The sequence below is a fragment of the Podarcis filfolensis genome, assembly GCF_964270895.1.
Source record: "Podarcis filfolensis genome assembly, chromosome: 11".
In the NCBI taxonomy this organism is placed as follows: domain Eukaryota; kingdom Metazoa; phylum Chordata; class Lepidosauria; order Squamata; family Lacertidae; genus Podarcis; species Podarcis filfolensis.
The window spans coordinates 13,115,204-13,142,233 of NC_139613.1; the positions used below are offsets into that span (position 1 = coordinate 13,115,204).

The 27,030-nt window shown below is 40.4% G+C and overlaps 1 protein-coding gene across 18 annotated transcripts in view; it reads right to left on the bottom strand.

The window, feature by feature from the left end:
- The window catches only part of TCF4 (transcription factor 4), a 339,025-nt gene that overhangs the window by 80,552 nt on the left and 231,443 nt on the right, over positions 1 to 27,030 (bottom strand). The window contains exon 1 of one of the 18 annotated variants that reach the window (XR_014539545.1): positions 21,363 to 22,110. The exons of the other annotated variants lie outside the window; for them this stretch is intronic. The gene's annotated coding sequence lies outside the window, so the exon portion shown is untranslated. Of the gene's footprint in view, positions 1 to 21,362; positions 22,111 to 27,030 lie in introns of those variants that run through there. 18 annotated transcript variants of the gene reach the window in all.

The following is a 27,030-nucleotide window of genomic DNA, read 5'->3' on the forward strand; positions in this document are numbered from 1 at the left end:
GGATTCAATGCATCTAACCACTTAGAATCTTAGGACTCAGGCGTTGTCTATGCCAGACCATTGCAAAAGACAGATTCCCCACACTTAAAGCCATGTGTGATACTCATCTAATACATGATGAAAAACTTCCAGAAAAGGAAATTCCACAATGCCTTTGGGCAGTCTGCTCCATTGTACTAACATCTAGGGAGCATTTCCTGATAGTCAGCATAATTCCCTCCTTCTTTGGTGTTTTGGTTCAGCTTGACCCCATAGCTTCTTACATTGTACTCACAAGTTTCTCTTTTGCATGGCTCCTTTTTGAACATTTGGGGAAAAACCTAACCATATCCTGGCTTGATCTTCTTTTCCTTTTGCTATACCATCTCATTCATTTGTGACCAAAAACCTATTGTGATAGATATGAGTTTGATGAAATTGCTGTAAGTTGCCATGAGCCAACAGGATAGGAGAGGGTTTAAGAATAATAAACCGATGGATGGAAACTCTTCATTGCCTTTGCTGTTTTTCTCTGAGGATGGAATTATATGGTACAAAAATAAAGAAGGGGGCTGCTGCTAAAAACAGAAGCCCCCACGTCAAGTTCTGTCCTCCCCTCTCTCCATGTTGTGTTGTCCAACTTACTTCGTGTCCTGGCGTCATTATGCTAAATGTTGCCTTGCCTTGCTCCTGCTCCACAGTGTCAGCTGCTAAAAGGCTGACCCTCAGAACAACAGCACTGGGGCATGAAATAAACTGAATTACATGCTACAGAGGGAGGGAGTCTGACACAGGCTGCCATTTTCAACCGCACACCTACACCCCCCATTTCTATGTAAACAGGAATTAGGGATGGGGGAGGAATTAGATTCAGTTTGCATTTAAAGGTGAAGCTACCTGATTTTCACTTCCCCAAACAATACATGAACCAAAACACAGGCATCCTTTGAAATTCACACTTCTCTGAATTTTGCAATGCAGTTTTCCAGCTGAAATTGACAGATTCGGCCACCCCTAGTTGGGATAGACCTTTTTTTAAAACGAGCACATAATTGATTCGTTTTCACTCATTTAAACCCTTTTCACACTAAGCCACAGAAAACGGGAGGGTTTCAGCTATGTTTAAGATTTGGATTCATTAAAAGTTGGTATTCAGATCAAAAAGGAGGGCTTGGATGTGCAAAGGATGCAGATGAACATTTCCCTAGACTTCTCTTAGATCATAGATGAAGCATTCCATACAGTGGTCACGGCGAGAATTTTTGCTATCTGAAAAAGTTGTGAAGGTGTGTAAGTACGCTGGCTTTCCCAAAAATGATTTCCCAAGAAGGAGCAACTGCCTTTAGTATACAGTATATGCAAATTAAGTACATTTACAAATTAAGTCCACAATGCCTCTACTTTGCCATTTATTCTCAAACACAACTTGGGTATGTGACAGCAGTAACTGGCCTCATCATTCACACTCCCAAAGGAATGAGTGGAGAAGAAAGGAAACAGAATGGGAAAAAGAAAAGAACGGAATACATAAAAGCTGACAAAAGATTCCTGCATTGCAGGAAGTTGCACTAGATCACCCTTGCGGTCCCTTCCGGTGTGGCTGCACAGGTGTTGACGCATTGCTCTCTTGTCTTCCCAATGCTGTGTGTTGCTGTTGACTGCTGAAAGAGAAGGGGGGGCAAGGCAAAGAAGCTTGGATCTCTATGGGTGCACTGCAGGTTCAGTGTCAAAGTAGCTCCACCACTGCACCTGCACAACATCAAGCTCCCATTGCCTGACCCCTCACCTTCTCGGTAAGTGGCGGCAGTATATGGTGTTGGGAAGACGGGAGAGCCATGCATCCCTGCCTGTGCAGCCACACTGGCCATTGATGTTCCTAGTACCCATCAACCTATTTTACTACAGTCAATGTCCAGGATTCAAAAATAGACTTTGCCCAAACAAAACAATGACGTTTAACAATAAAATCACTGGTGACCATATAATGCTATGGAAAACCAGATACAGAAAGCCAAGTTGTTATTAGGTGGGAGGGGGGAATGGAATGAACCATCTTGGAAAATGGGGGCAGAGGGAGAGACACATTGATATAAAAAAGGCAGAGAAACCTCTCAATATTTGAATGGAAGTGAGAACTGCCTTTAGGAACATAGTGACACTTAGAAATCAATGGAGTAATCCAGTATTTTTACATAACTGGGTTTGGGTACCTGCCCCCCATCCCTCCCCAAAAAGGGGTTTCTACCAAATAATCCAATAAAGACTATTGGTCATGGAATGCTGCCTGAATGTAGTGGGGTGAGCAAGATGAAAAAGCAATGGGGGGCGGAATAAGGGGGTGGAATGGTTAAAACCCCAAACAGAAGCACTCCAGTCTGTGACATGTTGACAAAGGGCCCCTATATGTCTTATTATAATGTAACATAGGAAAGTAATTCTAGATCAAAATGACAATAGCAGCAAAATTTCCTATAGCAGGGGGATAATTCAAATTCTTCTTTGCACCAAATGTTGTATGGTTTGCTCATTCATTAGTTAGGAGGGTACTAAAAGACGTCTTTACAATTACTGAGATCACCTTTTTTAAAAGAATAATATTCTATACATAATGAAGTTCAAAACACTGTCAATGAAGGTGGGTTGTTTTTTTTTTACAATAAATGGAGTAAAGACAGCAACTGTATTCTGATTTATTAATCCAATGTTCCTTTTAAAAATTAATGTTTTCCAGGGCATTGCACTGTTTTTATTTACTGTGGCTTTGAATTTCCGCTTACAGAAGTTTGAGAGAGAAACAGAGTGAAAGACAGACCACAGCTACGCAAGCCTGCTGACTTCTTATAAAAGGGCTAGTTTTAAACTTGTTTACACAACTGATTCCAAATTAATTCAAGATGGTGGCTAGTTACGAGAAAAAGACCATAACAGGGATTTTGATTAAAGAACTTAAACTCAGCCATGTTCAATTGACCACTAATATAGGAATTTTAGCTCCTCATTAGGTATCCACCTTCCCCAAACATTCGCCTTCCAGATGTTTTGGACTACAATTCCCATCAGCCCCATCCAGCTGGGGGAAGGCTGGTCTATAACTTTTGCAGTCAAGATGCAAATAATCGATTGAAAATTGTACAATTCTGCATTTACCTAAATTGTGGGGAATAGCATCAATTGTTTGGCATATTATCAATGCACTGGTTTGATATACCTAATATTTAATTGTGCTTTTCAAATTTAGAACAGTGTCTGGAATAAAGCTGAAAGTTTCCCAAGTTGGTTTGACGAAACAACCGTACAAGGACAGTTTCCTACATTGCAGAAGTCCCCATTTAGTGGGGACATATGTATATACAGCGTGGGATTGCCCTCTGGTGAAGGCCTTCTTGGTACAGGTTTTTCAAGCAGTGAGCACCATAACGGACCAATGGTCTCCCCAATTGGCACTCTTAACTTTGTTCAAAAGATTCAGACACTTGCTATCTGTGGCATGGAATATAATAGCTTGTAACTGCATGACATTTCAAGGGATACCTTTCGGGTGAATGGAACCAAGGAGTCTGGGAAGCAGCCACTTTGGATAACTTAACTAAAAAATTAAGGGCAGGTAAGGGCCAGAAAAAGACAGAATCAGTATGGGCTGCGACTGTTGATTTCATAAGAAAGTCTTGACTATGGTCACTCACCATTACTGATATATGCTCGACTATGGGCTTCCTAACACAGATCCCAGCTGCTCTGAAAAGGAACTTGTGTACAATTTTTATTTAATTTGTAGATTTCTGAAATACATTAATATACTAATTGGTTAAATATTTGTCCTTCATGCCCAGTGGCAGTGTACTATTTTCGTCCCAAATCTGAGGTTAATGTCATATATATAATATACATCAAGTAAAAAACTCTAAAATGCAAAATCACACTCATTAGAACAATGCTGAAAATATTAAGGAAAGCTCAGTGTGTGTGTGTGTGTGTGTGTATGTGTGTTTCTTTGTTCAAACAGCAGAATGTATTTCAAAGCAGTATTATGGACTACCAGAATGAAGGTCTTAGAGAGAGACAAGATAGCATTACACTATGCAGTGAGCAGCACTGAAGCTTTACAATTCCATACGGTCATCATTCTCTGTGATAAGAGATATACTAGTGGCCTCAAAATGCACTACATTTTATCCTAATGACTTCTGGCAACAAACTACTGCCTTTCATACAATTGAGCTTAATGAAGACCATATTTTTTCAGCTTCCTGCCAATGCTCATTATAATGCATTTTTTAAATTTTCTGTGATGCAACAGCTAGCTATAGGGAACCAAAATATTAATGCAAATTGGCATTTCTAAGTTTAAAGTGGTCTTTTGCATAACAGAACCAAACGTTGGAAAAGTTGAAAGAGTGTACACAAACACAAGTGACTCTTAACACCATAATTATTACAGAGAGAAATGATGGTTTGTGCAGAGCATCGCGAGACACATGATAAAGCATCTGACAGCTTGTGACACTGTTATCTCCTGATGCGCTGTGTTCGTATCTTAATATAAAGAGGTTGTCTGAAAAATACTCAGCGTGCATTTGAACTGATAACAGAAGAAGAAAAGGAGACAGGCTACCAATCAGAAGTTCATGATTTTGAAATGGAAGGGTATTTTTGCAAATACTGACCTAACTAAAAAGTTATAAGGCACATTTTGACACCCACTCACAGTGAAATATTAACTGTGTAAGCTTATGGTTATTACGAGTTTGATCATGTAGATCAGTAACTTTTAGCCTGTGCCATGATGAACCAAGCTTCATCTTATGTAGCAATATGCATGTTTACTTGGAAAGTAACTCCAACTGTGTTAAATGCTGTAAGCATGTTTAGGATTGAGCAAACTGGAAAGATCCCCAGTTAGAAGTATGCATTGTATCCAGCTCCACACGGATCAAAACAAAAAACACCACCATGCAGAACTCCTCTTATAATGCAGTATGGCTGTGCTATGCATGTTTCTTCAAAGCAGGCTACTGCCAGCCTCCCTATGCACCTTGCAACCAGAGATCCAGCTCAGATTTCTACAGTCATAGCCATGCAGGATCCAAGCGACCACTAACACCCGCCTGATCCCTTATTGTCTTATTCCAAACTCCCTGAGGTTTAGAATGCAACCATCTTGCACTGTGACCCTTAACCAGCATAGATTTGCCCATAGGAAGGGCTGTAGCTCAGTTGGTGGAGCATCTGTTTTGTATGCAAAAGGTTTCTGGCATCTCCAGGTTGTATTGGTTGAGAATCCTGCCTGAAACTCCAGAGAGTCACTGCCAGCCAGTGTAGATGTTACTGAGCGATATGGATCAATGGGTATACGCAGAGGCGGAGCTAGCTGCTCCAGCACCTGGAGTGGCATGCATGCGGTGCACCTGGGGGCAGGGCTAGCCGCCCGCGGGGGCGAGCATTCCACGGGGGTGCCGCCTGTGGCAAGCGTCCCATGGGGGCGCCGTCCCTAAGGGATAACACCCGAGGCAGACCGTACCCACCGCGCCCCCTTCTTCCGCCAGTGGGTATAAGGCAGCTTCCTATGGTCCTAAGAGATGCTGTCTGTGCTAACTGTGAATGCTGTAAGGGCAGAATATATATTGCGACAGAAACTCTACTAATGTGCTTTTTGCATGTGTGAAGTAAATGTGTTTACTTGGACCAGGGGTATACTTTTAGTCCCACCGCCATTGTCACTATGTCACCTTCCTCAAACAACCATGTGCTGTCCACAGCAACCCGGAGAGAAAGCCACAATGCCCAAGCTTGTGATCAGGACACCTGCACAACCACTCTAAATAATCGTAATTTTACCCTGTACATGAAGAGGACTCAGATCATCCACAAAAGAAAAGTCAGATGTACATTAAAAGCCAATGAAGACATTGCAGGCTGACTCGAGCACACACTGAATAGAAGTTTGCATGCGATAGCGGCTACAGACTTATCTAGGAGTTCTAATAAACAAACAAACAAATCCCAACATACATCAAAAGGGCATTTAAACATGTGATTTGCACAAGTCTCTTTTACATTTGGCAACCACTCCTAAATGGAAGCTGATTTGGGCTGCAAGAATTACCCGGTCGCGATCCCACGGAAGTCATTGGCAAAATTGATATCATATTCAGTAATGCAGAGCTGAACATTAAGCTGATCTGTTGTACAGCTGGAATTGCTTACAAAAGCTTCCAGACACTACATGTTAGCATGCCAAGGACTGTGCCTCCAGGTAGTTTAATTTGGATTTTCAACTGAAGATCCATGAATTTAGTAACAGAGTGAACCTTATAGCTGACTAGTTCAAAGTGTTAAGATAGGCAAACAAAACGTAGCCATAATGAAAGTAACTGTTACAAAGTAAGAGTGAGGTTTTAATGACCAAAATCCTAAAGTGCAAGTTGTTCTCACTCCTGCAGGGATAATTCTGACTACCAAAAGAGAAAGGAATGTTGTTTTTAGAAATATGTGTAAGTATCACAGTCAAGGATCAAGCAAATACAAATGTATTTTATACTTCCTTGCCAGATAAGCTTATACTTAAATCAATGCACATATACTCTTGGCCAAGGGTCGGCAAGGTTTATTTCGCCTGGGCCGATTCACTCCAACGGAGATCCCTTCTGCACGTGAACAGATGCGATTTCCGGCGCAGCGGAAGTGAGTTCCTGCACTGTGCTGGTTTAGAGCAGCGCGTGGGGACTCGCTGAGCTGCTCGGGGGCCGGTTAAACGAGCCCCGTGGGCCACTTGTGGCCCGTGGGCCTTAGGTTGCCTACCCCTGCTGTTGGCAATTCCTTTAAACCACATATATTACCATTTAAATCAGGGGTAGACAATGTGCTGCCCCTCTAGGTGTTGCTGGAATACAACTCCTATTAGCCTTGGCCGGCATTGACAGTGATCAGGAATGATGGGAGTTGTAGTGGAACAATATCTAGAGGGTATCCCATTGGCTACCCTTACTTTAAATAGTAATTCCAAAAACCAACCAAGTACATTAATATTTCTAGGCACATCACATTTTCTGTATGGTGAGAATGACACTTACCAATCAATTACTTCCCCCACCCCCTAGCCACCAATCAGTATGGATTCATGCCTCCTTCATCTTTATTGAGAATTATGTAGCATTACATCTGCACTGAAGCTCATGATAGCGATGGTTAGGCTTAAACCAGAGCTTGACAATATTTGAAGGTTTGCAAATATTGGTTAAAGGTAGCCGTGGACTGTTTTACTCTCAGTGCAGGTGTGATATACTTCAGACTGAAAAATGAAGGGAGGGGGATTCATGCAGGACACGGGAAGAGGGACCCTGCGGAGAACCTCTTGATCCTTATGTTTTGGGCACAGGGGTTCAGTCTGATGAGCTGCATGCAATGTGACAAATATAAATACTTGGTATACAACCCAAAGTGTTCCTCACACGTTTATTTTTGAAACACAGCAACAGACCAAGTGTGTCTGGAATATAGATCATTATTGCAAATAAATACTGTGCAATTTAAAGAAACAGAGCTGCTTTTGCACACCACACTAAGTCAAACCATCGCTTAGAGAGAATGTTCGAGTGTGCAGGCTCTAGGAGAGGAGATTGTGGCTGCTTTGCCCCTTTCGCCATGCTAAGTGAAGCCATTTTGGCTTAGTGTGTTGCCTGAGTTTAGCTACTCCCCCGGGCAAATCACAAGCCTTAAACCAGGGGTTGGCAACCTAAGGTCCATGGACCACAAGCGGCCCACGGGGGTTGTTTAACCGGCCCACGAGCTGCCCCTGAACCGAGCCACCCACTTGGCGAGTCACCACACGCTGCACTAAACCAGCGCTGCACGGCGCGGGGACTCACTTCCACAGCGCTGAAAATCGCACCTGCGCAGATGCAGGAAATCACGTCTGCGCAGATGTTGGAAAACGCATCTGTGCAGTTGCTGGAAATCGTGGTTGGGTGCGCTCATGTGCACGATCCGGCCCACGGAGGGATCTCCACTGGAGTGAAACGGCCGAGGTCAGGCAAACCTTGCCAACCCCTGCCTTAAACCATAAGATAAATGTTGGAAACAGCCCTTGGTTATGCTGCAGGGAGAGTTGTACCATGAGCCGAGGTTCAGACGACACCCTAAACCAGACTATGGCTTGGCTCATTGTGGAGTAGTAGGAAAACAACTAGGGGAGACTAAAGCATCTGCAAGCTCAACTCCAGGAAGCCCTCGCTTGCGGATTCACACTAAGCCATGGTTTGGGCTCAGTGCAGTGTATGAACCAGGCCACAGAACACTCTTCTAACAGTCTCCAGCTGTTCTTTTGGCATTGGTTTAGCATACAGTATAAATACATCATGGCAGACTTTAGAACTTCAGCGACAACAATGACTAGATATGTTATTTTCTAGTTCTCAGGCAGACTTTTTAATGAGAAATGTAGGAACGCTCCTCCTGTGGCACAAGCCTCTTGATCTCCAAGCCAACTAAGAGAGGACTGCTTAGATTTTTGTTTGTTTTCCTTTGGCAAACGTATGGCAACTGTAGTTACTTTCTCTTCTAATAGTACAATCCTGCACAAAAACCTAACACAATTGGAACTTTATTCCAAGTATGTACAGGATCAGACTTCCAGAACTGTGAGAATTAGTCTCAGATCAATATGTTTCTGTTCTGATTACTCTGGTTAATCAGTAACAATATTCAGAAGGAGAGGAGTAGCATTTATTATTTACTTCTATTTATTTTATAACCTGATGTTACTCTATATAAATGTAATGCACAATAGTGATGCTACAAAACCTGGGTTGCAATAATCAAAGAACTGAACCTTTATCTTGCCCCAGTTCTCGTCAAACATCAGTTGAGTAGAAAAGTGTTTTTGGCTTTTCCTGGTTTAAAACTCAGAATGGTCTACTCCTTAAAACTCAAGGTACCATGGAAGTGAAGATGGAATGGATTTCAAAATATATTTATTGTTGATAAACCACTCTCTCTGCTTTGCTATTACTTCCCAAAGGATGGATGTTGGGATATTTAAGCCTGCTCTGCCCTCACCTTGGCCTTCTGAGTTGTTGTTTTTTTGCAGCACTCATTCTCCAACCCTTACTATGTAAACACATTGGCTAGTTGCCTTTCTTGGTCAAAGCAAGACTTGGCACAAGAGTTAAAGGGCAGGGAAGCCTCTGCTTCATTCTGACACAACCCAATTCAGTTCGTGGTCCAGCAAAAGGACACTTTGACCAGAGATACCTTCACTACAAACTCTGCTTCTGCTAACCTTCAAAGTCCAGAACAACATAGGAACAGTTACAGATAGGTAGCCGTGTTGGTCTGCCATAGTCAAAACAAAAAAATTTTTTTCCTTCCAGTAGCACCTTAAAGACCAACTAAGTTAGTTCTTGGTATGAGCTTTCGTGTGCATGCACACTTCTTCAGAAGTGTCTGAAGGTCTGAAGAAGTGTGCATGCACACGAAAGCTCATACCAAGAACTAACTTAGTTGGTCTTTAAGGTGCTACTGGAAGGGGAAAAAATTTTTTAATTTTTTTTGTTTGAACATAGGAACAGAAACACATCTTTTAAAAACCCATTTAATTAGTATGCTCTTGATATGCGAATGCAAAACAAAATTAGCCACCACCACTATCCAATGAGTCTAACTTGGAATCATTTTTCAATGTGTGATCGGTACACTGCTGTATGGGGGAATTCAAGTTAATACATGGTAAACTAGGTAGCATGTATGTAACAGGGTTCCCTCTGGAGTTTGGCTGTGGGTTTCCTTGCTGGACTGATCTAAGCCAATTCCATACAGTAAAATTCTCTCCTTTTACCTGTCTGACTATCTCATTTGGCCTGTGAGAACAGAAGATCTTGAAAAACATTGTACAAAACACCTGCCCTTTAATTATGTATCTATTTAGATTAATCAGTACCTTTCCCTTACCTTTTTTCTCCCACCTAACTCTTACTGTAGCCCACTACAGTACATTGGCAATAATGTACAATTTGTCAATCATTCTATGTACATTTGAAATAAGATGTCAGGACTGTGTGGCAGTTAGCCTGGACAGCAAAGTGGTCATCTGAATGATGTACCGTGAGCACAGATCCTAGGTTTACTGTGGCATTTGGTGATGAGTCCAGGTAGACAAAAACAGTTTGTCCAACTTGAATATTTGGATTTCCAAGCAGAGGGATTTGCTGACAAAGCACTCTCCAACTCTGATTCTATGACTGAAAGAAACCTCCAACTGGATAGTGTGAATTGCTCCAAGCTTTGTGTATTTCAAGCCCATTCTTTCCATTTTTGCATAACATTTACATATGTGCTATTGTTGGTGGTGCACAAGAGACCACCTGGTGGTATCGACTCTTGCACCAGAATTATTGGTTGGAATGCACTGAGCTGCCAAGAAGGTGGAATATGATAAATGTAAGCATCAGGGCCTAAATTTGCCTATAGCTATAGAAGGTTATAATATGCAGATTATAATTCTGAACAGTGATATATAAAAAGGATAAAATTCTAGCAGGTGACATTCATTATCAGCTCTGGTACCTGGGTGGGGGAAGAAGGTAGTTTTAATTGACCCCAAGGTAAAACCAGCAATATCTCTATACTATGCTAAAGCATCCATATAAACACATGGAACCTATTGCTAATGGACACCAAGTTGACACAGGATATTCTACCCCTTTGTATACATTTTTGGACTGAGTCAAAAAGGGGTATGCCTGCACCTTTTGCAAACATTTGACATCCTGTAAAAAGTGCCACTACCTCTTTCAGGTGGTGCCAAAGGTAGTGGCAGCATTTGTGAAGCCCTGTTTCCAGTGATTTTCTCACCCTGATCAGTCTAAACGAGCTTCATTTGCCCTCAATCACATCATAATGTAGCCAAATCTAATTTGCCGTGTGACGCTATCGCCGCTCCTACACAGGTGTTTGATGAGACCTATATGCAAACAAAAAATGGCACCACAGCAGCAGCCAATTGAGGCAACGAACAACAACAAACGCTTTGGAGGGAAAGGCCCCAACAATGCTGCAAAATTTATGCATTCTTATTAAATACATGTAGATTTTAAGTAAGTTGCAGGGGACCTTTCTCTCCCCCCCCCCACTCCCATGAAATCCCATGCCAACTGATGGCACCAAGTGATTTGACTGAATAAGTAAATATGGCAGCAGCAGCAGCTATACATTTTAAGTGCTTGGAATAGATTCTGCAGAACTGTTTTCTCCTTCAAGCATACGTACCTGGGAGTAAGTCCCATCTAACATAGAGGGAGTTACTTTGAGTAAATATGTACAAGATTGTGCTGTTAAAGTCTGATGTATTCTAAAACAATTGTTTAAAAATGACAAACAAAAGAAGCACGGTTGCTCCTAGGGTGTGTGTTTAAGATGTATTGTTTTATCATTTAAACACTTCTTTGACAATACAGATTTATGTGTCTATAGAAACAGTGCAAATGAGTTTCTGACAATGCAGAATCTACATCAAATGCATGGTTTCGGGATTTTGTAGAGTTAATCAAATTCCATCCACATTGGTTTTGAGAGGGGCCATTTTAACAAAGGAGCTTTCCAGCGCAAATCGTAAGGGTGTTTACGAAGAAGGAAGCCCCACTGACTTCAATGGAACTTACTTCCTGGTAATAGTGCATAGGATAAGATCAAATGTTCAAAAGGGCTTAATTTATTATGTAGCTCCTTCCTGTTGTAAGTGATTTCAAAACTGCATGTGCATATTTCCGACAGCTCCAGTCAAGAAACAGGCTTGCTTTTATTTGCAAGTGCTGGGAAATGGGATTACCATAGGCAAATCAGAACATATCATATTACTGTCCAACCATTCACATGCTTAGTACTACACAAGGTCTCTTTTTCAGGTGTTAATAGAAAAATCAATTTTGCATCACAACAGCTGGGATCGTTTTAAATATCACAGCTGTCAGAATTTGAAAATAAGTAATCTGAACCTGGCCGCTGTGTTGGAAATACACTAAAATGAAAATGCAGCCGATCTGTATATATTACCCCCTTTGCCAATCGAACTTCTGGTATCACTGGACAAATATCTAATAACAGGTTTCGGCATTTTAGCCAGCTAAGGCAATGGTAAATGCATGGGATTTATTTCCCACATGAAGCAGGTGAGAGGCTCACCAGAGCAACAGTTAAATTATCTGTTTTATGTATATCCTCTTAGTTTAGCTGAAAAAAATAATAATTACAGAAATAGTGCTAACTCTAAAAAAACCCAACACCTTGATTTAAAGAACATTCAATCCGTTTATGTAAGTATTTTGCTGCCAAGCCAGTCTTCCGATTAAGTAATAGATGTGATAAATATCAGGCCTTTGTAATCCTAGAAATTGAGATGCTTGTGTTAAGGCGAAACTCTTCAATTGTTTGTAGTCCGTGCAGAAACAATTTAACCATTTCTTTCCTAACAGTTAAGCCCTGGAACTATTCTGGGAAGCTATTAATCAAATCAGAATATATCTATAATGGGACTAACTTGACTTCCCTCAAACCCAGAGCAAAGGCATTAATTTAAAGACTATAAAGAAGTATGGTAAGAAAGATTTATTTTGAACTAATGATAAACAGCAACGAGAAACGTTTTCAATTTCTGAACAGGGAGTGGCCGGATATGAAGCCAAATGAGAAGTCACACCCTCCACCCCAAAATATGTCATGTGTGGGAGTTGAACGCACCACTCAGGGAACACTCTTGTGAGCTCAAAGGCACTCTCTGCATGGCACTTTCCATGAGCTCAAAGGCATTGCTCACTTCATGTGCTCTGGTGCTGAAAGGGGAACTGGGTCCAGCCTATGGGAACTTGTGCAGAGACCCTCTGAGAACTTGTGTAGCATGGTAACCAACAATGCAATCTCAGAAGTCATAGAATTTTAGAGTTGGAAAGGACCACAAGAGTCATCTAGTCCAACCCACTGCAATGCAGGAATCTTTTTTGCCCAGTGCGGAACTCGAACCCACGACCTTGAGAGTCTCATGCTATCTGAGTCTCTGGTTCAAAAACTGCCCTGGCCACAAAATTCAGCAGGCAGCATAAGGAAAGCTACTATTTGACCCTCCCTCTCGTCTGCACTATGGGAAGATTTTTGCAATGATTTCTGAGATGAAGTGCTTTGATTACACTTTATATTGCTATTATTAGTTAGGTACAGAGGAATACGAAGGAGTTCTTCATGCTGCCATCCTTTGTGTGAGCTCCCTTGTCGATAAATGGGCACATCAAATGCTGCTGGCATAACCAGATTACCAAAAAGCATCTGCAAGCATTACAAAATGGCCCATAAAGTTCACCTTGCTGTTAAAACGGTAAAATGCAAATACTGAAATGATTTCATTATTATTAATATTATTACATTTCACAAAGGCACTACGCATCAATAACACAACCACCATCCTATTAATCTTTAGCCACGGAAGAGAACTCTTAAAAACAAAACAAAAAGCAAGCCAAGGGAAGTCATCGTTACTGGACGAGGCTTCATCTTAAAAAGATATCAGAACATGCAATGCTACGTGGAAACTACTGCTTGCATAGAAAACGCCACAAGAAAGCGCATAATTCAGTGAGGAATAGTATCTTTCAGTGGAATTTAAGATCATATCACTGTGCACTGGATTGTGGCCCATATCTGTGGACCGCGATTCTGAATGCCCCCGCCCCCCGGAAATAAATCCCAGTGCTCTCGACTTAATTTGCTCTCAAGCTTATTTTGTACAAAGCAAAGGGAGGGGGTGCTTGCATCTGGGCCACCGTGTTTAGGACTTGGGTTCATAAGTGGATGCGGTTAAAATAAATAAATAAACGAAAACCATCAGAAACTTTTAGGCAGTACATATTGCAGAAAGTATATTTTCCCCACCTTCTGAATATCCGTTTACAACCTGTACTAAAAGCTTCAGCACTAATCAAAGCAAGCAGAAGACATCGCAACGAAAATTACACTAAGTATATTTTCTAGCTGTTTCCATCACTCCCCACAACTGCTCACAGAAACAGTCAAAGAATCATGGTGATTCCTCGCCTGTTGGAATTGTTGTAACAGGTGCAGTAGTAATAAAATGTTGGGCAATCAACTTTTTCACGATGATCTGTCAGTTCAGCTTAATAATGCCATTAAGAATGCAAACATTTCTGCAATTTATATTTAAAAGTCAATAAAATAATGGGGTGCACCACTTATCCTTTTTAATTTTTTAAGTAATACATTTGATTATTTTAATCATGTCATTCTTTAACTGGCTGGGCTTAAATATTCAGCCAGTATCAATGTGGATTCCACCCCCCCACCCTCCTTTCATTTTTTTTAAAAAAAGCCATTGAGCAATTCTTTCTTGCTCCCTTTAAAACAGAGACTATTTAGGGACAATCAGCAGACATTCGACGTTCAGTTGTTCTTAAGGGCAGGGAAATAAGTGAAATAAATCTTTTATTAAAGAGGAAGGGTACTGTAATTGACCATAAAGGAGTGGGAATCTGAACCACAGCAGTCAAATAAAATAACTTAGTAATAATAAGGATCAGCTATAAAAACTACCCGAGTGTAATTACAGGGAGTTTAGCTAGCAAGTGCAAAATGTTTCTTTTTTAAATGCCAAAAAAAAGGAGAGAGAAAAGAAAATGTTAATATTATAGACTCTCCCATTATAATCTGCAGTATTACTAGTGCTCAAGGTTTGTTAAGTCTATAATTCTCAGTGAATCGCCTACAGAGGTGAAAAAGCCAAGTCAAATGTTAGCCTGGATTGTTAACATCCTCTTTGCATTTTGCAGGTCAGCTACAATAGAAGCAGCTGGAATCTAACATTCTCCACGCTGCCCCACCAATTACTTCAACACTGCCTTCTCACTGGACGAGTGTAATTTGGTCTCTATGAAAGCTCAGCTCCGGGTCCCTTGAGGACGGCAAGCAAAGACTACATATTTCAGGGGTGTCTGAGCAGAGACACATCGCAACCCTGCTTTTTCATTTGCCAGGCTTCAGACTAGCCCTTTTTGGCTTGAGCTTGGTTCAATGCCGAAACACACCTTCTCTTGCAACAACCAGGTTTTGTACACCGGGATATTTATAGCAGCTGCGCTCTTGCTTAGGCACCTATTAAAAACGGTGCAGGTGTAGTACATTTCCTCTATTTAATTTTTTTTTATTAATCTTTCGGGACATCACACTAATAAAACAAAAAAGGGGGGAATATACCACACATGCCTATGTACACGAGCATTAAAAGCACACGTGAAGAACTCCACATTATAAAACAGGAACGCCCACAGAATCATCATCACAAATTAGTTGATATATTATAAACTGATAAAATCTTAAATAGCAGGAGTTTTACAGGGACTAGTGGCATGACTGCGTATTTGCAAAAGGTTCCTACGATGGCAACTTATACTGGTAATTCCAACAAGACAACCGCCAGCAACAACAAAAACAACAACACAACTTTACACATGTAGACAACATGCAACTCTACTTTTGTCTGTGAAACTGTCCAGGGAGGGGGTGGATATAAGACGGTTCTAGTTAAGTGAAGGATGATAAAGTTGCCCTTTTGACACGCTAGCAGCCATATACTTTAGGACGCACAAATGCTTTAAGGATTTCACTTCATACGCACACAGCAGAGTTTCTAGGTTACTCCAGTGGCAAAAAAATGGGAACCTTATTGTTTTCCTGAGCAAATTCTGTCAGATGCAAATTTGGCGAAACAAAAATATGGCGTATTCACCTGAGGAAATGTTGTGTGTTCACCACAACATAAAGTCAATCCTCTGGGTTGTTAGGGAATATATTTCCCCCTCCATCCTCTACCCCAAGATGTCTTTGGAGACAGACATCTGCCACGTGTATAAGCATAGGAAGCACGTCAAAAGCAAACCTGGACCGACAGACAACTGCCCAGACAAAAGTGAAGCGGATCCACGATCCAGTTAAGCTGAATTACGACGGCTGAAGCCAATTTATCCCCACCCCAAAATTGACTGCAGTGGCAGTAAATAATTTCAGCTCGAGGACTGAGAAACTTCATTGGGTTATGGATCAGGCTGGCAGCATCTCACACTGTTTTCCATATGTGACAAGAGTCCCATAGACGGTGTGGTGGCTGCAAGAAACGGACAGCAGTTGCCTTTTCCGAATGCCCTTTTTTTATAAAAAAAAAACCAACGGGAAAAATCCTATTAGTGAATGAAGATGACAATACGCCTATGAATTTAGACAGCTCTTGTCTATCTTTCGCTCTTTCTAAACACAGCTTGGTGCAATATCTCTAAATCCTAGGTCCTTGACATACTACGGCAATTTTACAGTAAACTGAGTATAACATGAACCAGACATATTCTCGAACAGGAAACAAACAGCTCTTCTGCACAATTTCCTGTAGATCACTTGGAAAGGTATTTAAAGACTGTACTGGCAATAAGCATTTTTTAAATTAACCTCCCCGCTCCCTCCCCACACCAAAATATGCACTCAGCCCAAGATGTTGAGAATGCAGTATTTTTCTTTAAAAGCGAGATGTATTAATTTCTCAGAGCTACCTCATCCATTCACCATTAAGTGAAACAGCCACCACGTATAATTTTATTTGCAAAGAAACTGAAGGAGAGCTTTATTTCTGCAACCATGCTGAAATTCATGCTTCTTACAGGGAGGTGGTCAGCGTACGATATGCTACAAACATATGTGAGGGCTCTGAGCCAACATAAAGCTGCATTCGAAAATGATGATTTAATCAGGGTTCCGTCTTTAAACATATCTATAATGGCAGTTCAGCAAATAAACAGAATAACGGCCACATATATTTTTGCACCATAAAGAGGCAACACTAGATACCATTGTAAAAGTAAAGGTTTAAAAGCAATTAATTTATTTTAGAAAGGATTTCCACCATTGTTATTTCCATAAACTCCTGCTAAGCTGTTTTGTTTTGAAAAGGGTCAGGAATAGGCAAACGCAGACACATTAAAATTAGTACATACTCATCTTTCTCAACCTTTTTCTTTTCATGATATCAAATGGGCGGTTTTGAAAACTATTCATTTTAGATCCAAGTTGAGCAATGATTTTGGAATTCTCCAACAATTTAGAAAGATAACCAATGTATACCTATATATTCTACTAGCTATTTTTATTTTTTTTGTAAATATAATGTAGAAAATGCAGACCTATTTTTTAAAAAAACCCATATAATTAAAGTATCTATTTATTATACTATTTGCAAAAAAGTTGCAACTGTAGTATTGCTTATGAGACTGAGATAACTATCACAGCATACATGTTTCTAACTCACATGCACCATTTGGGTATAGGCTCCAAAGATTTCAATAGAATTTCTTTCTGCTTAACATCGTTTGAATATGCTCCTTTATTTCTGACCTTCAGTATTTCCAAAATTCAAACACTAACACTGCATTTTCTTCATGTTCATGCCAGTTAAAAATATGAAAAATGGATTATAGTTTGCTTTTTTAAAAATACAAAAAACCCTAGATGAAGGGTATCTATTGGCAGGTGTTGTTTTTTGTTTTAAAAAATGCAATTTTACAGGAAAAGGGACAACACTATCATGATATTCATCATAAGAGTTTTTACTCTTCATTTACTAGAGTTCATATAAGGAGTTATCACACTATTTGGCCTAGACTATTAGCAGGAACAACACTATGAACTATTCGTCTCTGTCTTAAGAACTTTATGGAGTTGAAAAGGTCCATAATAAGAATAGCAGACATAATACAAACATAAAAACTCATTAGCATTTACTTTTTGTGATTTGATAACTTGACAAATAACTATTTCAAAACAACTAGTTGGTAAGATGGCTTGACGCTTGTTGGTATAACGTACAAAAAAAGAGCAATTATGATAATTATAGGGTTCGCTATATGATTTAACACATGCGCATGCGGGCGGGAGCCAATGATGGGAGCTTAAAATACTATTAAGTGAAAGTTTTGCCACTTTTGTTTTCAATTTCATTTGCAATAATGTCATCTTTGCTGTCTCCGTGTTCTTCCAAGTATGGCATTTGATCAAACAACTGCTTGCTAAAATCTCAGTCATGTGCAATTAGCAGTGCTAAACATCAGATTAAAAAAGTGACACTACACAATTTCAGACCATACATGCTATCACAAATATCTTAAGAGTCTCAAGAAGCAAAACATTAAAGGAGCAGATGCTCTGGCAACATAGTTATTGTGCGCAATGTGTTACAGAACCCAAAGCATGCATTATTAAAATAAATATGGATAATAATTAATTTAAAAAACAACAACAAAGCACGATCAATTTAAGCACTGGATATTATTAGTTATAGTGAAACGTATGCTGCAACCGACCATATGATGTGTGTTTGAAGCATTTCCTCTAAAAGCGGTGCTTATTTTTTTATCATCTAAAAAAATTGAAGAAATATATGTCTTTTAACAGGGGAAAAGGAACCTATCCTGCTACTTCAGAGAGAAGGGATGACACGGACAACAGGTGAATGGGGGGAAAGAAGTGTATGGTTTCTTCAAACACCATAACGCATTCATTACGAAAAGAGCAACTCTGAGTACTCATCGGTCAGATGGATTTACATTTTGAAGAGAGAGAGAGAGAGAGAGAGAGAGAGAGAGAGAGAGAGAGAGAGATTATTCCTCACCACATTCTTCTTCCCATACTGCTAACTTACATACAGAGGAGATCTGGAATGATTTTACATCCCCCACCCTATTGTTTATTCCCAGGGAAGACCTGCTTCCACCTAGCTGCTCTCAGTTCAGAAAGTTCAAACTGAATTTAAACAAGTAATTGACTTGTCAAGGGAGGTGGGGGAGAGAGAGAGATGAGGAGGAGGAGGAGGAATTCCAAACTATATCTTGTTTAAAGACAAAAAAAAGTCATGCAACTTATTGTAGCCTGAACTTTCCTCCGACTAAGTGGAGAAAGAGGTGCAACACCCGAAACGAAATCTAGCATCCGTCCTCCCCCCAAACAGGCATTCTAAACAATTCACGCAGGGCATACACAATCTCTGCAAGATGCCTGGCACCCAATCAAGACCTGCATTATGTACAATCCGAGCTAGAACGATGCTGGCCACATAAAAAGGTAGCCCCGCAAAAAGACAGAAACACAATTTCTCCCCCTCTCCCGTCAAATGCCAAGATTCTGGCCTCTTCCACAACTTTACCATGAGGACTGATGCCTTATTACAGAGCTGAATCAAGGAATTTCCAGGTTTGGGTGTTTTTTTAAAAAATGCCCTCTGCTGATACCACCAGTGTTTATTGTTTCACCTCCCACCCCACAAAAAGCTTCATGTGCAGTGTGACATTTCCTGGTTTCTTTTTGTTGAACACATACCAACAGATTTGTTTTTAATAAATGCCATTTAATGGTTCCTATAAATACATTTCCTCTGACAGTGCTCTTGATTTTTATGAGTAACATCCTCCTTTCCAGACTCTCCCTCCCCTGTCAAAAAATCAACTCCAACTGAAAATATTTACTAAATGGGGGGAGTAGAGGAAGGGGGGGTATTACCAGCAGTATGATCTCATGTCCAGAATTTCCCTTCTAAACGTCTACAAACCACATGGATGCAATTGTACTGTGCGTGGCCACCTTAGCATGTGTGATGCATGTTTAATCTATTTTACTTTTAATGAAAGTTTTGTAACTTCAGGCCCTCAGTGATAAAAGGACAGCCACTTCATTTCATTGATGACCTCAGTCACTCACCCCATCAAAACTACCCCCATGAAAAAAAAGTATTTTCTTCTACAGAAAACCCTGCAGTTGTGATATGTAAATGCTGGACACTTTATGATTTTTCTAATTTTAACATTTGCATTTATTAACTACCCCACATGCTCCAAATGCAGGTACAGGCAATAGATCAATATATTAAATGCAATATATATGGCTTCAAATTACACACACACACACACACACACACACACAAATATATAAAGATGTATTTCTCCGTGTTTACTTAAACTCTCCTCTTTCTTAACAAACTGCATTAATCCAGAATATTATTTAAAAACATTGCTAAATACCTGACGAAGACAACATCTCTTGCTAGTAAGTGTTCTAACTGAGGGTGGAACTGAGTTATTCCAACAGATGTTCATTCATAGGGATGGGTTTCTCGTACGAAATAATGTAATCTCTATATATTATACGTGTGTGATTGTATAGCACCCGCTCATATGCGTGGCATAATTAGTTTGCGCTGTCCCGTACCTTTGAAAAAGGCCTTGGTTCAAGCTCTAATAGTTCCCTTTTGGCCTAACTGCTCTCCCCTTGGCTGGTATCAGACGAAATGCTGAAAAGTTGAGAGAACGCAGGCTGCCTTCTTTCCAGAACTTCCACATTTTATTTTCCTGTGTTTTTTTCCAGCAACACATCTCTTTACCTCAGCAGCCTATTAAAAGATTACTATTTTTTATTTTTAAATCTCTTTTTTTCCTTCCCAGGACCTAGCCAGGAATAAAAAATTAAATAAATAAATTCAGCAGACTTCCAGATGGCAAGTATAAACCTTCTGCTGAGGTTATCCGTAAAATACCAGACACTATTTCCCCCCCTCTCCTTAAATAAAGTGTTTCTGAAGAGAGAGAGAAAGAGAGAAAAGAAAGAAAGAAAGAAAGAAAGAAAGAAAGAAAGAGAGAGAGAGAGAGAGAGAGAGAGAGAGATGCAGGGAAACATTCTAAACAATGTAAAGTGATGCTTGCAATAATTGGTCTTTTTTGTTATTTTGCACTATTTTATTACTGTTTCTCACTGAATTCATCAAATGCTCAGCGTCTAGCGTTCTCTGTCAGTGGCTGCTAGGTAAAATGAACTCAGCTGCAGACCCCGACTCGGGAAGCTGAAACGTCTCGTCTCAGACAGAGAGAAATGCACTAACAACTTATCTGCACAGAAAACTGATTTCTCCCTGCTTGCATTAATAATGCCCTTGTTCTGTACAGACCATCCAGATAAGTGAAAGAACGACTGGCTCAAAAATGACCAACTTTATGACTTTAAAAAGTTTCAGGCTGTAAAAAGCATTGCAATCTATTTTGAAGTCAGTTTTTGCTTTTTAAAAACAAAATAAAAAATAAACAAAACAAACGAAAAGACCAGCTTTCCCTTTCTGATTATAAAGCCCCCACCAACCCCCCTACGCTCAATAGTATATATAACATTAGCAAGAATTAAATAGCTTACGGAATAAGGAAGGCTGAAGTAGCCCAGAACAACTTTCAAAGCAATAAATGCAGCAAATGACTCTCATTCCTACGACAATAAAACTTGTCAAAATTACACCTTTAATTACAGAGCTAGCTTACCGCTTTGCCATTATAGTAGTACATCAAAGAGTTTCCTCCCATGCCAGGGATTGTGTATGCGCAATACATGGTCTCGTATTCTTTTTTTTTTCCCCCTCTCCAGTACCACTCTTAACAACTTTTTATTTCAAACTCGCTGTCCCTTTTTTCACAACAATTCCTTCAGTCGCATTTTCCCATATGGCCAGGCCAAGCATGGTGAATATGCAAAGCAGGGAGAAACCATTCCTGACGTTAGGGGTGGGGTGGTGCGGGGAAGGGGGGGGGGAGAGGAGGTGGCTAGGACTCTTCTGTCAGACAGTTAACTTTCCACAGCAAATCTGGAAGCCTTCCCAGTCCCGATTTAGCCGCAATTCCTAGTGCATGCAAGAAGAGATAGCTTCAACTTTTTCACTTGGATTCCCCCCCCCCCTCAAACTCCACACCCTGGAATAACGGTGATTCTTAAAAGAGATTTTGGAAAGAAAAATAAAATAAAGATTTATTTTTTTAGAAAAAAAATATCCCCACCAAAAAGCAAAACAAAAAACCCCAAGTTCCAGCCACACTCTTTTCTCCCCTAAAATTTCCACTCAACTGCCTTAGGGTAAAAGTGGAATAGGGTCCATTATTGAAGAGAATACAAATGCAGTTAATTGACTCCCCCCTCGCTCTCTCTCTCTCCCTCTCTTTCTTTTTTGTTTTAATTTGATTAAAAAGCGAGTGGCAGGAAGGGAATCGTATGATGCACATCTAATAACTCTACCATCTGTCTCTGCTGCTGGCTGGCTCCCAGCATTGTACGCAGCTGCCTGAGAACTCGACTCAGAGAGAAAAAGAAGGGGGGGGATAAAAAAAAAACCCACCCAGCAGCCCCCCGTCTCTGACCTCGCTCAAAAGGAGAGAGGAGCAGTGTTTTCTGACTGCCTGGTCAACAACCTACAAAACGAGGGTTGAGAATGAAACAGAGGAAGATTGCTTCAAGCCCTAGCCTCTTTTTAATTTTTTTCTCTTCTCTCCCCCCGCCCCCCCACCGCAAAGTCACTGGGCTTTCTTTTGAAAGCAGGAAATAGGTTAGAGGCATAGAACGTAATTCAGCTTCAGAGCTGGCATTTAATGCTTAAAGGGAAATCAATTGACAGGCTACTATAGACACTCCCCCCCCCCCGACAGAGCACTTGCTCTTTTCATTTTTGGGGGGGGGGTTCGGTATGGTGGAGGCGGACGGTGTGTGTGTGTGTGTGTGTGTGTGTGTGTGTGTGTTTGGGTATTGGAGGGGGGGTTGTTCTCCACCCTCCCCAAATGCAACTGCTTCTGAATGCTGAACTTGAAAATTGCTTGCTGCTATCATTACAGGAGATTGGCCCGGAAAATATTTGGAATGAAATGAAGCTTGCTGCTAATGTTTTAATGTATTGGACAGGTGAAAACTGTTTTCTAACAACAACAACAACAAAACACCTCATCAATTTCTTTTGTTAAGGTGGAGGAAAACCCTCCCCTACCCACCAATTTATAAACACCAACGAAAACTCCTGTTTTCCTGTATTCATATAATTTTTTTTGTCCATGGTGTTGGAAAAATAAAGCATGTTCATTGCACAATACACTAGTGGGTGGATTCCGCTTCTTAATTTTCTTGTGCACTGTACAAGCTAAGCCAAAAATGGGGAGAGAGGTTAAGAGGGTTGGGGGGGGGGGAGAGAAAGAGAGAAAGAGAGAAGGGGAGAGAGAGAGAGAGAGAGAGAGAGAGAGAGAGAGAGAGAGAGAGAGAGAGAGAGAGAAGATTGGGACTGGCTTAAACTTGCCAAATTCAGAGCATCACAGGAAAGGAAGGCCCCTGGGAATTGATCCCAAATGAAACTAAATAATTTGCATATGCTGAAGCAAATGCCATCTGAGCATACAGCTATTCTCCAGAATCAACTTTAATAATTCAAAGCACCTATTTCCTTACTACTCAATGTGGTAACAAAACACATACAGTATTAATAAACAGCAAGAGGTGGCAATGTCAGTTCTAAGCAGCCGCCTTTTGCTAATGGTAAAGTTTTATTTTGTACTCTTCCTTACGAATCTACGCAGAGTGTAGGTCCATATGTATATTTTAGAGAGGAAAGAGGGAACAGAGGGTTTATCTAACTTCCCTGCTCTGCATTTATTTGGGAGGTCCCCAGAGATTCGGGTAAACAGTTCTTGAATTATAATCACACATTTCATTCAAATTTCATGCTTTGAGGATTTTTTCCTCATTAGAACAGTTAGTTGTCAATCTGACAGGATCACATTTGTAACCTTTAAACCACCCTCTGTGTATAAATACATAAGGACAGGTCTATGCGCAGGAAAAACGTAATGCCTACAAGCAGAAGGGGAGATCTCAGGGCACACACACACTGAAAACTGATTATTTCACTTATGAATACATTTAGCTTGCTAACAGTGCATCCTGTGCATGTCTACTCAGAAGTAAGTACTCAGTAGGATTTGCCCCCAGGAAGTAGGCACAAGATTACAACTTAAGTCATCTAGATACTCAATTTAGATGTATTCTCACCTGCTTTGGGAGGAGTAACATTGAAAGACAGTCTCTAAATAAATTATATATCAAAAGTATCCACAGTATTATTATTTTTTTAAAAAATGCTAAACAAAAAACCTGACCCAATACAGTATTTTCCCACCACCCCAATGCACAACTCTATCTATTATGCTTTCACAATTTAAGAGTCTTAAGATATACCTTCAAATCATGTGGTGGTAGGGAAATCCCACAAAGTTGTGGATTAGTATAATATGCAATTAATGCTTAATTCTAATAAAAGTTTACCCCCGAAAGTAGATTTGATGGATTCCTAAGCCACTAAATTCACTCTAATCAGTTCACAGCCATTGAAACAACCCTCTAAAATCGGACTAACACTATAAGCTTTAATTACTGGCACAAGATAATTATGAAATTTCATATACTGATGATGCCTATAGGAAAACACAAATTAATGCAGACTGATCGCATTGAAGAGTGGTCTTGAAATAATGACCTTTCAGATACAAAAGTGACTGTGTTTGGGTCAGTGTTGCTTTCATCAAGATGGAAGAAAGGCTTTATTCCTTCACCAGGACACCTTAAAATAAAATAAATAAATGGAAGTCCATGTAGTTAAAATCAGAATACATGGAGTTTCTCAACTTCTTTTTACTTCTTTTAAAAACAGAGCTCTTTCATGTCAGAAGTGCGTAGTATAATTGATTACTGCAATCAAGGAGAAGCCAGAGCTTAGAAGCAGAGGCCAAGGTTTGAAGGTTTAAGGTTCATGTTAGCTTCCTTGCATCTTCAGATAAAAGAGCTGGAGGAGACCCAAGAGACAAGGCCTTGCTCATGGAAGGCACTACTGGGTTAAGTGGATCAGTGATCTCACTGGGTATATAAAGCAGTTTCTTAGTCTTGACTATGAGAATGCATTCCCACAACTCAACTGTACAGAGATGATCAACCTGAATATATGGCAGTGGATTGTGCCAGCTCCACTTCCTCCTGCCTGGCGGCCACACACGGGTCTTAAAATTTTGCATACACAGATTCCAACACGCATAGAGAGGTCCAATCTGTGCAATTTGTTTGCCACAAGATCGAGGTGCCCAGATTCTGCCTAAAAGTTGGGTCTTTGCATGCATCCCCTTATTCAAACATGTGAACATCACGTGGGGACCTGTACATCAGGCTAATGAAGTTCTTACCGCCACACATACAAAATGAATGTTTGCACAGGGTATACCAGTCCAATAAAAAAATCCCCTTTTTGCCTGATGATGATGATGTCCAGATGTTTCTCTTGCTTTACTACACAACCCACAATTTTCTTGCTGGCCCAGTCAGGGTTATATGACTACTGTACATGTTGACAAAGACACAAGAGTGTTATCAGGGCGACACAATTTCTCCTTTGGGGTACTGAAATAATCAAACACAAGTCTTGTAAGTTCTCTGAACAAACATGAAAACAGCTGGGGAAAACTCCCTCTCTCAACTCAAGTTCTCAATTCCAAGCATCAGTCTCACTGGGTCCACCTGCCTTCATTTAAGCTTCTTTCCTGAATCACAATAGAAAGTATGCATTCAGACAAACAGAGCCACCTCTGCTAAGCGGTAGGGTTGCACCAAATGAGATATCAACTTCTCTTTTCTTTTCTACTTTCCCCTGTAGAGGTTAGAACGTCAGTCTAGGACTTGGGAGACCCAGATTCAAAATCCCACTCAGCTATGGAGCTCAGTGGGTGATCTTGGGCCAGCCATTTTATCTCAGTCGAACCTATTCCAAAGTCTTGTTTTGAGGCTAAAGGGGCAGTGGGGAAATGCCCTATGTTCTGCCTTGAGCTCCTTGGACAAAAGACGGGATAGAAATGTAATAAACACTTAAGACAAAATAAACTCTCTCCTTACCCTTGTAAAGCTAGCACATCAATGAGAAGGATTCTAGCTTAGCTATATTACTAACAGAGCAATCATATCCATGCCTACTCAGAAATAAGTCCTGTTGAATTCAGCGGGACTGACTCACAGGTACGTGGGGTTAGGATTGTAGCATGTCATATTAATTTCACAAAGGCAAAGAGCATTTCATTCATGGACACTTCCCCATGTGCTTTCTGAGGTTCTGTAATCACAGTTATGCTCAAGGTAATCTGAATCAATCCTGCTTCTAGTCAATAGCAGCTATCCACATTAATCTCATCCAACATCATCCCTCATACAAAGAACCAAATCGTTAATGAGCCAAAACTGTAACACTTTTTGGAAGACACTAACATGCCCCTAACTCTCTCTTTGAATTGCAATCATATCTTAAACACAACACCCAACTCCTTAACACACTTCTTGCACTTTTAAGCATGTTGTTCAGGAAACAGTGTGAGAAGGATAACAGCACCAAGCTGGGAAGGCAGGACGTTCAGAGAAACTAGGGACAGATGGACACTAGAAGCAGTGACAAAGGAAAGATTAACCTTCTGAGTTGAGCAAGAAACTCTGACGGCCACTGAAGTCCAAGCTGCTTTCGAAATTCCAACAAGTTCATATAGTTCCATTTGTGGGGGTTTTTTTCCACATTCACAAAGGCTACAGTGCATCTTTCTTCAGCCCCTGCTGTAGTCCAGATGTTTTGGACTACAACTCCCATCATCCTTGGTCATTGCCCATGCTGGGGCTCTTAGAATTTGGAGTCCCAGAACATCTGAAAGATACCCAACTGGGGAAGGCTATAAACTTATTATCCCCTCAAATAATAGGTGGTATCCCACTAAGTCAAACTCCAAGTAGGCCCATTAAGATAAAGGGGTCTACTCTGAAAATGACATATCTCTTAGAACAGCGAGTTCCTTGGGCAGGTGCTTCAGTTGCTTATCCAGTTTGGGTCAAGCAGTTTGGTATTTCTAGTGATCTGAACACTATTTTCAATAGTAAAAGAGAATGGATTGAAATGTTGGTTCCCTTCCTGCACAACACAATGTTACAGTGTGTGAAACCTTTTATACAGAATTAACTAGGAGAAGACATATTCTTACTGGCCCATTCAAAATGAGGCTTTGGGGGTAACAGGATGCTATTGATTAAAAAAGAGTGAACAGCTAAAAATATAAACAGTTATCTGACAAGAAACAGCTTTTTAAAAAAATAATAATAAAATAAAAA